Consider the following 11,395-nt stretch of genomic DNA (forward strand, 5'->3'; position numbering starts at 1 on the left):
AGAATTCAGAACAGCTTTTTCCATCTAACTCCTAATTCACTATGCGTAAGACGGCATGCCATAAAGTAATAATCATGGGAGGGTGTTTCTGAAGCGTGGCAGATGAAAGCAGGGTTGTTCTGCAACGTGGGTGCTGGTGCACCAGAGAGAGACCTGGCTTCTCTAGGTCATCTGCAGAGGAGAAGCTTTGCCTCCGTACCACCCACCAGCTGAGTACCCACCCCAGTGCTCATGCCTCCGGGCATCCTGGGGACTCCAGTGCTTCACTCTGTCCCGCTTTTGCCTCTGCCACATGCATGTAGGCCTTTGGGCCACACCTGAACAAGTGCCACCGAGAGGGGTTGGGATGAGGAAGACTTTCTCATCCAGTGCTTTACTCACACTATAATTTTCTCCTCCTGTCGGTGTGCTGGCTTTGGCACTGGATCATCTTCCACCAGAACATGTAGAGACAGTGAGTCCTCTCTCTAACCCTCCCTGCCTTTTGGTTCGAGATCTTTGTTCTTTATTTTAATTTATGTATCTATTTTTAAAGATTTTATTTATTTGTCAGAGAGAGAGAGGAGAGCACACACAAACAGGGGGAGCAGCAGGCAGAGGGAGAGGCAGACTCCCCACTGAGCAGGGAGCCTGACGGGACTTGATCCCAGCAGGCTGGGATCGTGAGCTGATTTGAAGGCAGACACTTAATGAACTGAGCCCCCCAGGCATCCTCAGATTTTTGTTCTTTAAAGGAAATAAAAGTTTGTGGCTAAAAAATTGAAGATAGTATCTATTCTTTTTCCTCTTTTAAAAACTGAGTCCAAGTATATTCAGATTGAAAGAACCGATTATGATTACATTTTTATGATTTAACTAGTATATTCAGATATATTCAGATTGAAAGAACCGATTATGATTACATTTTATGATTTAACTAGTACAGAAATTTTTTTTTTCTTTTTTAAAAGTTTTTTTAGAGAGGTTGTTTGGGGCAGGGGGAGGGGCAGAGCGAGAGGGAGAGAGATTCCTCAAACAGGTTCCACACTCAACATGGGGCCTGATGTGGGGTTCGGTCCCATAGCCTGAAGATCATGACCTGAAAATCAAGAGTCTGATGCTTGGGGCCCCTGGGTGGCTCAGTGGGTTGGGTCTCTCCCTTCAGCTTGGGTCATGATCTTAGGGTTCTGGGATCGAGCCCTGCATCAGGCTCTCTGCTCAGCAGGGAGCCTGCGCCCCCCTACCCCCCACCTCTCTCTCTGTCTACTTGTGATTGCTCTTTCTCTCTCTCTGTCAAATAAATAAATAAATAAATAAATACAATCTAAAAAAAAAAAAAAGTCTGACACTTAAACAACTGAGCCACCCAGGGCGCCCTCAGAACTTTTTTGTAAGTTAACTTTATTGACACACAACTTTAAATAAAAAATGCATTCACTTAAAAATGTATAATTCAGTGAGTTTTGACAAACACGTGTGACTGTGTAACCAGTGGTACAATCAAGATATAGAATGTTTCCATCACCCCAGATAGTTTGCTTATGTCCATTTAAAGTTTCTCCTGCTCCAGGTAACCAAACTGGTTTGATTTCTGTCATCACTGATGCACCTCTTCTGGAAATAGAACTTTCACGTAAATGGAATCTTATAAATGAACTATTTTATTTCTGGCTTGTTCTGCTCATCATAATGTTTCGGAGAGTCATTATTTTTATCGTATGTATCACTACTATCAATAGCAGAACTTTTTGTTTTCTTTTTAAAAAAACTTTCTGTTAACTCTGCTAAAATGTCAACCATTATGCATGCATTACAAATTAATAGTATATGCACCTTGAAATACATTTTTATTTTTTTTTAACATAGGTCAAGTTTAGGAATATCACTAAGTGCTAGAATGTCTGAAGAGCATTTGTGAGGGCTGTGTGGCATTGTGGATAGCCTGCGGTCACAGCACCAACCCTGTCACTGACTTTATGAATTTGAACAAGATCTGTCACCCACTGGGGCTCCCGTTTGCCCATTTGTACGAGTCTGTTTTTAAATTTTAGCAATTAATTAACATATAGTGTATTATTGGTTTCAGAGGTAGAGATTCGTGATTCATCAGCTGCATAGAACACCCAGTGCTCATCACAACACGTGCCTTCCTTAATGCCCATCCTCTGGTCCCCCCATCCCCCCACCATCCCCCCTCCAGCAGCCCTCAGTGTGCTCCCTAGAGTTGAAGAGTCTCTTGTGGCTTGTCTCTTCTGATTTTGTCTTATTTTTTTTTTTTCCCTATGTTCGTCTGTTCTGTTTCTTAAATTCCACATATGAATGAAATCCTATGGCATTTGTCTTTCTCTGGCTGACTAGTGCTAGTTACTAGTCTTTGCCGTTCCTGAGGCCCATTCCGGGCCTGACACACGTCCTGTTCGGGCTGGTCACTGAGCTGTGGAGCCAGCAGAGGGAGCAGGAGTCAACAAATGAATTGCAGAGCGGGGCCCCACACCCCGAAGCCTCTGGGAGGCGCGCTGTCCTCGGCACAGTGGCCGCACTGTTCCAGAGCACAGCAAATCCTGTGATGGACCAGTTTTTAAAGTGACCTAAGACTCCCGATATTTTTTCAAACTTACTTCTCTGATTAGGTGATGTTGTAATTTTCTCTTTTTAAATATAAAAATGGTATAAACCAATCTCTGTGTGGTTTTATAAGCAAATAAAATAGAGTCACTTTCAAACTTACTTAAATTAACTTTTAGTGCTTATTACCCTAGAGAAGAATTGTAAGAGAAAAAAAAAAAAAAAAAAAAACCAAAGTGTTAAAGGGGCCCCTTAGTTTACTTTCCAAGGCAAAAACAAAGTTAGATTGAGTCATCCAAAATACAGTTTATAGAGTTGTCAAAAATGAAATATCTTATACCATTACCTGAAAATAGCCTTGAGGGTTTAAAAGCAGCTAATTGGTTTCACTCTGAGGCCAGATCTGTAGACACACAGTTAAATGGACATTTCATGCCATGATATGTCCTGCATCTTCCATCCCTACACTTTTAGTCACAGAATTATTTCTGTTCTCCATTCACTTTTGCTTCTATGAATGTAACTGCTGTTGCATGAAATCTTTATAGTCTTATGTTTGCTCCCCAATTCCTCTCTTCATGATATGGAACAAAAAAACCCAGAGAGTAGAATTAGGTTGGCCGCGGCATGCTGGGAAACACTCTGTAGCCTTTCATACCCCTTGGCCACCTTTCTCCCCCTACAAAATATTGTTTTGAAATAAATAACTTGGGACATTTGAGTGGCTCAGTTGATTAAGTGTCCAATTCTTGGTTTCAGCTCAGGTCATGAGCTTGGGGTCATGGAAACTGAGCCCCATGTTGGGGTCCAGCTACTTGAGATTTTCTCTCTCCCTCCCTCTGGGCCCCTCCTCCTGCTCTCTGGCTCTTAAACAAACAAACAAACAAACAAACAAAAGAACTAAACTAATTTGGTGAAAAGTTTTGTAATTTATAATTTCAAATGAACTTGGTAATGTGACATATGCAAATGAAAAATTTAAATATGCTATAACTGGCATTTTTCTGGTGAAATGAGGGGAGTACTGAAAAGGCAGGTTTGGAAACAGGCTCTTGTGGAGACTCTGTGGAGGAGCAGAAAGAAGGGCTGAGGCGAGGCGAGTGAGGAAAATAAAATGAGGGGTGGAAATGAAGGAAGGCCTGTGTGTGGGGGCAGAGATGACCCCGGTCTGCATCTTGTGTCAGTAAATCTCTTTTACTTGTCAAAAGGTACCTGAAAGACCTCTATGGAAAAGATGAATCTGATGTGATTTTTTTTTTTAAGATTTTATTTATTTATTTGACAAACAGATCACAAGTAGGCAGAGAGGCAGGCAGAGAGAGAGGAAGAAGCAGGCTTCCTGCTGAGCAGAGACCCGATGCGGGGCTCCATCCCAGGACCCTGGGATCACGACCTGAGCTGAAGGCAGAGGCTTCAGCCCACTGAGCCACCCAGGCACCCCTGATTTTTTTTTTTTAAGATTTTATTTATTTTATTTTAGAGAGAGAGGAGAGTGCACAAGAGAGTTTGAGCAGGGGAGGGCGAGAGGGAGAGGATCTCAAGCAAACTCTGTGCTAAGTGCAGAGCCTGACATGGGGCTCGATCTCATGACATTCAGATCGTGACCTGAGCTGAAATCAAGTCTGACACCCAACTGGCTGAGCCACCCAGGTTCCCTGAATCTGATGTTATTTTAATTAGTCTGTACCACAGAGAAAGAAGGAAGCAACCCCATTATCTTATTACGCCCGTATGACACTGATCTAAAACCTGACCAAAATAGCATGAGAAAGGAAACCACAGACTAACCTCAGTTATAATTGTTGATGCAAAAATCCTAATAAAATACTAGCAAACGTATTCCAGCAGTGCACTAGGAGAAAATACACCATGACCAAAGACATTTATCCTAAATGTTCACAGTAGCTCAATATTATGAAGTCTGTAAACATAATCACATTAAAATGCAGAGAAGGGTGTGATGTTGAGCAGACTGGGCTGTTTTAGGACGAAAGGACAGGGCCAGAGGATGGGACTGGGGAATGTTTGATTACAAAGGAAGAACCCAAGGGAATTTTAGGGGTGATGGAACTATTCTGTATCTTGATTGTGGTGCTGGATACCTGCCTCTGTGGACCCATGAATAGGGCATTATACAACCAAAAAAGTGAATGTCATTATAGATAAAAGCAGATATTTAAAAATCAGTTTCAAAAAATGAAAACAAAACTAAAAAAATCCCTCTATCACCTAGCCAGTAAAGCCGATGTTTTGACCAGGTAAGGTGTAGTGACTGTAATATACCCAGTGTTCTCAACTGTCACCTAGAACTCACACTGATACTTACCTTCCAGCATTGTTAAGAGATTTGGCTCAACACAGCATCTGGCGTAGAGCACATCCTCAAGAAATGTTAATCATTGTTAGTAATAAGATATACCCATGAAGCTCAGGAACTCGGGAACCAGAATGTCTGGCTTCAGATTCTGGTTCATCCCCTTATTTGTTGTGTGGTCTTGGGCAGGTCATTTTGCTTCTGGCCTCTGTGTTCTCTTATTTTTAAAATTTAGAGAAGCGTTACTCTGAGAGTTTGTTGAGTTTTCTGCAGCAGAGCACCTAGAAGTGGGGAGTGGGACTTCAGGCTCCTGTGAGTTCAGAAGTGGAGTAAAGTGAGCTGCGCGTGGTCATGTGTGTGTGTGTGTGTGTGTGTGTGTGTGCGCGCGCGCGCGCGCGCACGTGCATGTGTGTTTGTGTGTAACAGTGGCTGATGTTGGTCTCTGTGTTATTGAATGAGTTGTATAGATAAGGTACATGGGAAAAAGGGCAAGAGGAGACAGTTTCCACCTGTGGCAGAGATATGGGTATAAACACCAAGACAGAAGCCCAGGTGGATTCTCCAGAGACCAAGGGAGCTGACAGACAGCATGAACTTGGTTCCACAGCGGCCTGATGTCAAAGGTAGGATGAATTTGTATTAAAGGAGTGTGAAAGTTTACTCAGGCCAAGTAGGTCATCAGCAAAGAACGTTAAAGGGAGAACCCTAGAGCCTCTGTTTAATAATTTCAGTCTCTAACTACTTGAATAAAGGGGGAGTTTCTCTATGTTTGCGTGACCATTGTCCTTTCTGTGGCCACTCACGTTGACTCGTTGACTCCAGTGGACTGTGTGTCACCTACAAGAGTGAGGGGGCTGATCAGTGAATGTTCCTTGCCTTGGTGACTGAGTAGACCGTTGTCACTGGTGGGCTGGTGGTGGTCACGAGGAACTGGGAGGCCCACTTGGAAGTGAGTCACTCGCCTCCCTGTGAAGGATTGCACAAGTCCCAAGAAAATGGGGAGAAGAGTAATATTTAAAGAAATGAGAACATTTTTATCAATATGATAAGGGGCAAATGCAAAATATAAAACTCTGTATGTGTATCTAATTTGGTTAAACATATGCATAGAAAAATGACTGGAATGAAACATTAAAACAATGAAGAGTTGTCTCCGAGTGAGGACTACAGATGACTTCTCTTCTTTGTATCTTATATCTTTTATATTTTCTGCAATAAAAATGTTTTACTTTTGCAATTAGAGAAGGGGAATGGTTGCAATTAACTTAAAAGAAAAGAGGTTCCCTTTCCCTGTTCACAGCCTACTTATTGTTCAGCAACACATTTTTTGCTACTTGTTATGTATAGGACAATAACCGCTTAATTGCTGGCTACATTCTCTAATCTCCAGGTGAAGCTCAGAGCTTCCTAATCTTACTTCCATTCCACGGAAGAGGAACTCTGACATGGGGCAAAGACATAATGGGGTCCTTAGAAACTCTCCATGAGCCATTGCAGTTGGAGCTTGGGTGGTAGCAAGGAAGACAGCCAAAACTCCCTCTTTCTGGAATGTGCTACTGTTTGGGATCATGTCCTGTTACTTCTCTTGCTTTCCTTTCTCTCAGCTGCTGTGTAAAGATAGGATTATGTTTTTGCTGGGGCTGCCATAACAAAGAACCACAGACCAGGTGGCTGAAATAACAGAAAGTTCTTTTTTGACAATTCTGGAGGCTGCAGGGTGTCTGAGATCAAGGTGTTTGGGGTTGGCTTCTTCTGAGGCCTCTCGCCTTGGCTTGTAGATGACTGCCTTTCCATCCTTTCTTCCCATGGTCTTCTTTCTGTGTGACTGTGTCCTACCCTGCTCTTCCTTGAAGGACACTAGATTTGTCACATTAGATATGGGCCTACCCTAATGAACTCATTTCATGTCAATTACCTCTTTAAATACCCTGTCTCCGAACACAGTCAGCTGGAGATTCTAGAAGTAGGACTACAACATAGGAATTTTGGACGCCAAAATTTTGCCTATAACAGTGTTGAAATAATTTTTCTTAGGGGACCCTGTTGCCACTCTGGGAAAGTCAGGAGAGATCCAGTATAGGGTTTAAGAGAAAGGATTAAAAAAAAGAAAAAAAAGGCAGTTTTAACTTCTTGGGTTTCGGATCGCCTACCAGGTTAAGAAACCAGAGTTTCTTTTTTTTTTTTTTTTTAAAGATTTTATTTATTTATCAGAGAGAGAGAGGGGGAGAGAGCGAACACAGGCAGACAGAATGGCAGGCAGAGGCAGAGGGAGAAGCAGGCTCCCTGCTGAGCAAGGAGCCCGATGTGGGACTCGATCCCAGGACGCTGGGATCATGACCTGAGCCGAAGGCAGCTGCTTAACCAACTGAGCCACCCAGGCGTCCCAAGAAACCAGAGTTTCTTAACACACACATCTTCATTTGTCCAGAGTGTCTGTGTCTGTTGCGGGCACATCACCCTCTTAAATCTGTGGCTGTGTTGAGGCCACTTGAAGATTGAAATGTTGGCTGTCTCCTCCTTGGGGACATAACAAATATATCATTCTGTTGAACTTATCACCACATTATTGGATGTTTCTACAAAAGCAAAGCAAATCTGAGAGCAGAGATGTAGACTCTTGCTCAGTAACTGATGGGGGGTGGATATGGTGGTGAAATTGTTAAAGAGTGGTCTACTCTAGTCTTAAGACCCTTGATAGCTTGGTAAACATCACCATTCTCTACTAAAAAACAAGAAGCAGCCTTCTGAACAGCTGATATAAATTTTGAGGCGTTGAAATGAAAGAGTTTATCTGTCTTCTCTGCCCGAGTGATAAACATCAATGAATGTACTCTGATCTCTTTTCCCAGATGAATCCTGAAAGTTTTGCACTACGGAACTGATTTCACTGATTTGTGAAAAGAGACCGGTCAGGCCTATGGATTCTGCCTTTGCCCAGCCAGCAGATGGTGCCATTTTTCTAGGAAATGGAACCAGAATTAGGTTGAACTGCCTTTTGGCCATCAATGTGCTAGGTTAGGTACCATGTTTACAGGGTATTTCCATAGATCTTCATATATAACGAGCTTCTCTTCTATAAAATTCTGCTCGTCTTAACTGCAGTTAAACAAACTGAAATCGTCAGGTTTCAGTGTAAATGAAACTTTTATTTTTTTAAATATGGGGAAAATTAGAAAGAAAATCTGAGCCCCTTCTTCTCGGTGTATGTTTTAGGATTCTGTCCTCTCTCCTCCTGCTCATCCCCCATCCTCATCCAACACATGAGCAGGCATCATCCGTTGACTTTCTTACAGCCTTTCACTGTTATGTATAGTCGTCCGTTTACTGAATTCTATAGTAAAATTGTAGCTTTTGAGGAATGAGTAGTTCTGAATAGCTACTTCAATAGCTGCTTTAATATAATACCTAACTGAATAAATGTAATTTAATAGCTAGTTTTAATAATATGTAGCTGAGTACTTACCTTTCTATTATTATTTAGGAATTTATTTTTTACTAGAAATGATTGTATAATAACATAAATTTAAGTGGCACCTAATTTAAACATTTAAATTGATTCACTGAAGAATAACACAGTATGTTAAGCCTAATTGTTGAAACAACACCTCTTTTTTCCCAGAAAAGAAAAAAGTAAAGGCATGATCAAAATTATGAGTGACAATTTGGGTTCATTTTGACACTTATAAATGATTTTGTAGGCATAATGGCATGCACAATGCTGAAGAATCAACCCACTGGATTTAGAAGTAATGGTAAAATAAAGAAGTACAGCTATACATCTCAGAGTTAATGCCTGAAATTAAAGGAAAACATCCACCATTTATCATAATGAACTTTCAATAACTTAATTTTTTTTTTTTAACATTGAGATTGTTGTTTTAGGGAATAACTTTCTCTGTAGCATTTAATTTAATGTTAAATGTATTAAATGACACACAGAGACAAATAAATTTTGTGTCTGATACAAATTAAAGGTTACATGAATATAACCTCCCTTCCTCGCCAAAGCTCAAATTTGCAATGGTCTCAGCAGAAAATGAACAGTTTACAAGTTAGACAGAATTTATAGCATTACAAAAGTTTACAGAACCCTACTTTTCACCACGTTTTTATAATAGCAAAGATTATAATGACAACTGAATGACCAGAATGTGGCAAATATTTGTGCAAAACTGCATGAATTGTCCTTACCTTTTGATTGAGGTAAAGCCCAAGAACACACAATGACAATGATGAAGAGAAACTACACTGAAAGGAATTCTATTTTAGATTTAAAGCAGCACGGATCATACTATTTCCAAACACCAAAAGAAAATGTGGCACTGTGAACAGTGGGAGCAACTCATGACTCGGTAATTCACCTAGTGGACGTGACTGACGCTGGCACATGCCACAGTTTCTCTCTACACCAGCCAGCATCTTAAATGACTAGAAACCATGGAAGGGCTTAAAACTCACTTTGGTGTCTTTATTCTTGAAATTTGAAGATCATGAATGAAATATATATTTTTTAAAGATTTTATTTATTTATTTGACAGACAGAGATCACAAGTAGCAGAGAGACAGGCAGAGAGAGAGGAGGAAGCAGGCTCCCTGCTGAGCCGGGAGCCCAATGTGGGACACGATCCCAGGAGCCTGGGATCATGACCTGAGCCGAAGGCAGAGGCTTTAACCGACTGAGCCACCCAGGCTCCCCATGAATGATATATTTACAAAAGTCCTCTTCTCACCCCACTCCATACCTCAAGGAGTGTTTCTGGTATCACTGGAAATCCTTAAAAGAATCGAATCATAAACTCTCTGGATTTACCTCTACCAATCCATTTAACTGGAACTTGAAGCTCTTCTTCAATAAAATGAATGTAATTTTGGGCCTTAACAGGTAGTTCTTCAAATATCCTTGCATTCGATTATCTATGTTCCAACCTGGGAGAGCCTTATACTGAGCTTTAAGATTTATTTAAGATTTCTTGGTTTCCTGGGAAATGAGGAAGGATTTCACCATCTACCTTGTAAGCAACTCCAAATTTGATTTCTGTAAATGTGTCCAAAATATCTATTCTTTTAAGTGCCAACACAGGAAATTCATTAATCATTTGAGCACATTTGAGCGAGATGAGGTCCAGCCAGACCCATCTTTTTCTCCTTCCAGTGGCTACCCCAAACCCTCCACCTCTTTTTGTATTAATTCTCCACTTTCATTGTCTTACTGGGTAGTGAAGTCACCAGTGCCAACTTGAGTTTTGTATGCTTTTAGGACCCCATCACTTCTCCAGCATTTTGGGAAAGTATACCCAATCAGGTACAGACACCTCCCACTGTACAGTTTGAAGAGGTTACAAAAGGATAAGTCCTAAAATTACTATCTAGTAGTTCTGCATTGGCACCTTCTACCAAGATTTTCTTTGGTGGTCCATGCAGGACCTCGGAGAGGAAACCATCTCTCACCATTGGTTTAATCCTTTCCATATAGCCCTTGAGGTTTTGTAATTTACTTAATTGTTAATTTCCAAAGTGGGGCATGTTATTTGTATTGGTTAGCTAGAACTTTGAACCTCTCAGAGAAGCCATTAAAGTCAGAAATAAGATCAGTTCACTCCAAGTAGCTTTGGGATTAAACTGGGCCCATGCCCTTTTTTGTGGTACCCCTTTTTTTTTTTTTTTTTTTTTTTTGCTTTTTATTGTCTCTTTTGCTCCTGGAGACCATCAGATCCTTGTTGAGAATCAAATACAACAGGAGCACTGTCAGTTAGGGTAAGCCTTTTTTCCTAGCCTTCCAGGCCTTTTCCTTTTTGGACATTTTTCTCTGCTTCCTCAGATACTCTGGGAAGATGAATTATCACACTGTTTCCAATGAATATGGTAGCATTTGGATTAATTATTCCACAGTGTCCAGTATGGTGACCCGGTTCTCCCTGGACCATGCCCCAGGGCCTCCACAATCCTGGTTGCATATGGAAGGTGCCATAGGATTGGTGTCAGCGCGGTGGCTCCTGTGACGGACGTGAGGAGAGTCCGAGGGAGACGCAGGCAGTGAGGAGGGCATGCACTGAACAGCTCTGTGGTCACCAGCCACGTGTGGAGAAAGAACGAGCCAGAGGCCAACCCAATTACTTACCTTTTTAACTATAAACACTTATCTTCAAAATTTTCAATGAAAATTTCAAATACACAGAATACTTGAAAGACCAACACAATAAGCATTGTATATCATACCTATCACCTAGATTCAGCAATTATTATTATTATTTTTAAAGATTTTATTTATTTATTTGACAGAGATCACAAGTAGGCAGAGAGGCAGGCAGAGAGAGAGGAGGAAGCAGGCTCCCAGCTGAGCAGAGTCCGATGTGGGGCTCGATCCCAGGACCCTGGGATCATGACCTGAGCCGAAGGCAGAGGCTTTAACCCACTGAGCCACCCAGACACCCCTAGATTCAGCAATTATTAACATGATGTAGATTCAATAGTTAGTAACATTACCATTTTCCTTAATGTATAAATATGTGTGTGTATATATATATTTATATATATGGA

At 41.2% G+C, this 11,395-nt stretch overlaps 1 pseudogene; it reads right to left on the minus strand.

The window, feature by feature from the left end:
* Window positions 1–9,633: 9,633 nt before the first annotated feature.
* On the minus strand, window positions 9,634–10,782 carry LOC131812165 (adenylosuccinate synthetase isozyme 2-like; annotated as a pseudogene).
* Between the last annotated feature and the right edge of the window lie 613 nt (window positions 10,783–11,395).

The sequence above is a fragment of the Mustela lutreola genome, chromosome 12, assembly GCF_030435805.1.
Source record: "Mustela lutreola isolate mMusLut2 chromosome 12, mMusLut2.pri, whole genome shotgun sequence".
Lineage (NCBI taxonomy): Eukaryota > Metazoa > Chordata > Mammalia > Carnivora > Mustelidae > Mustela > Mustela lutreola.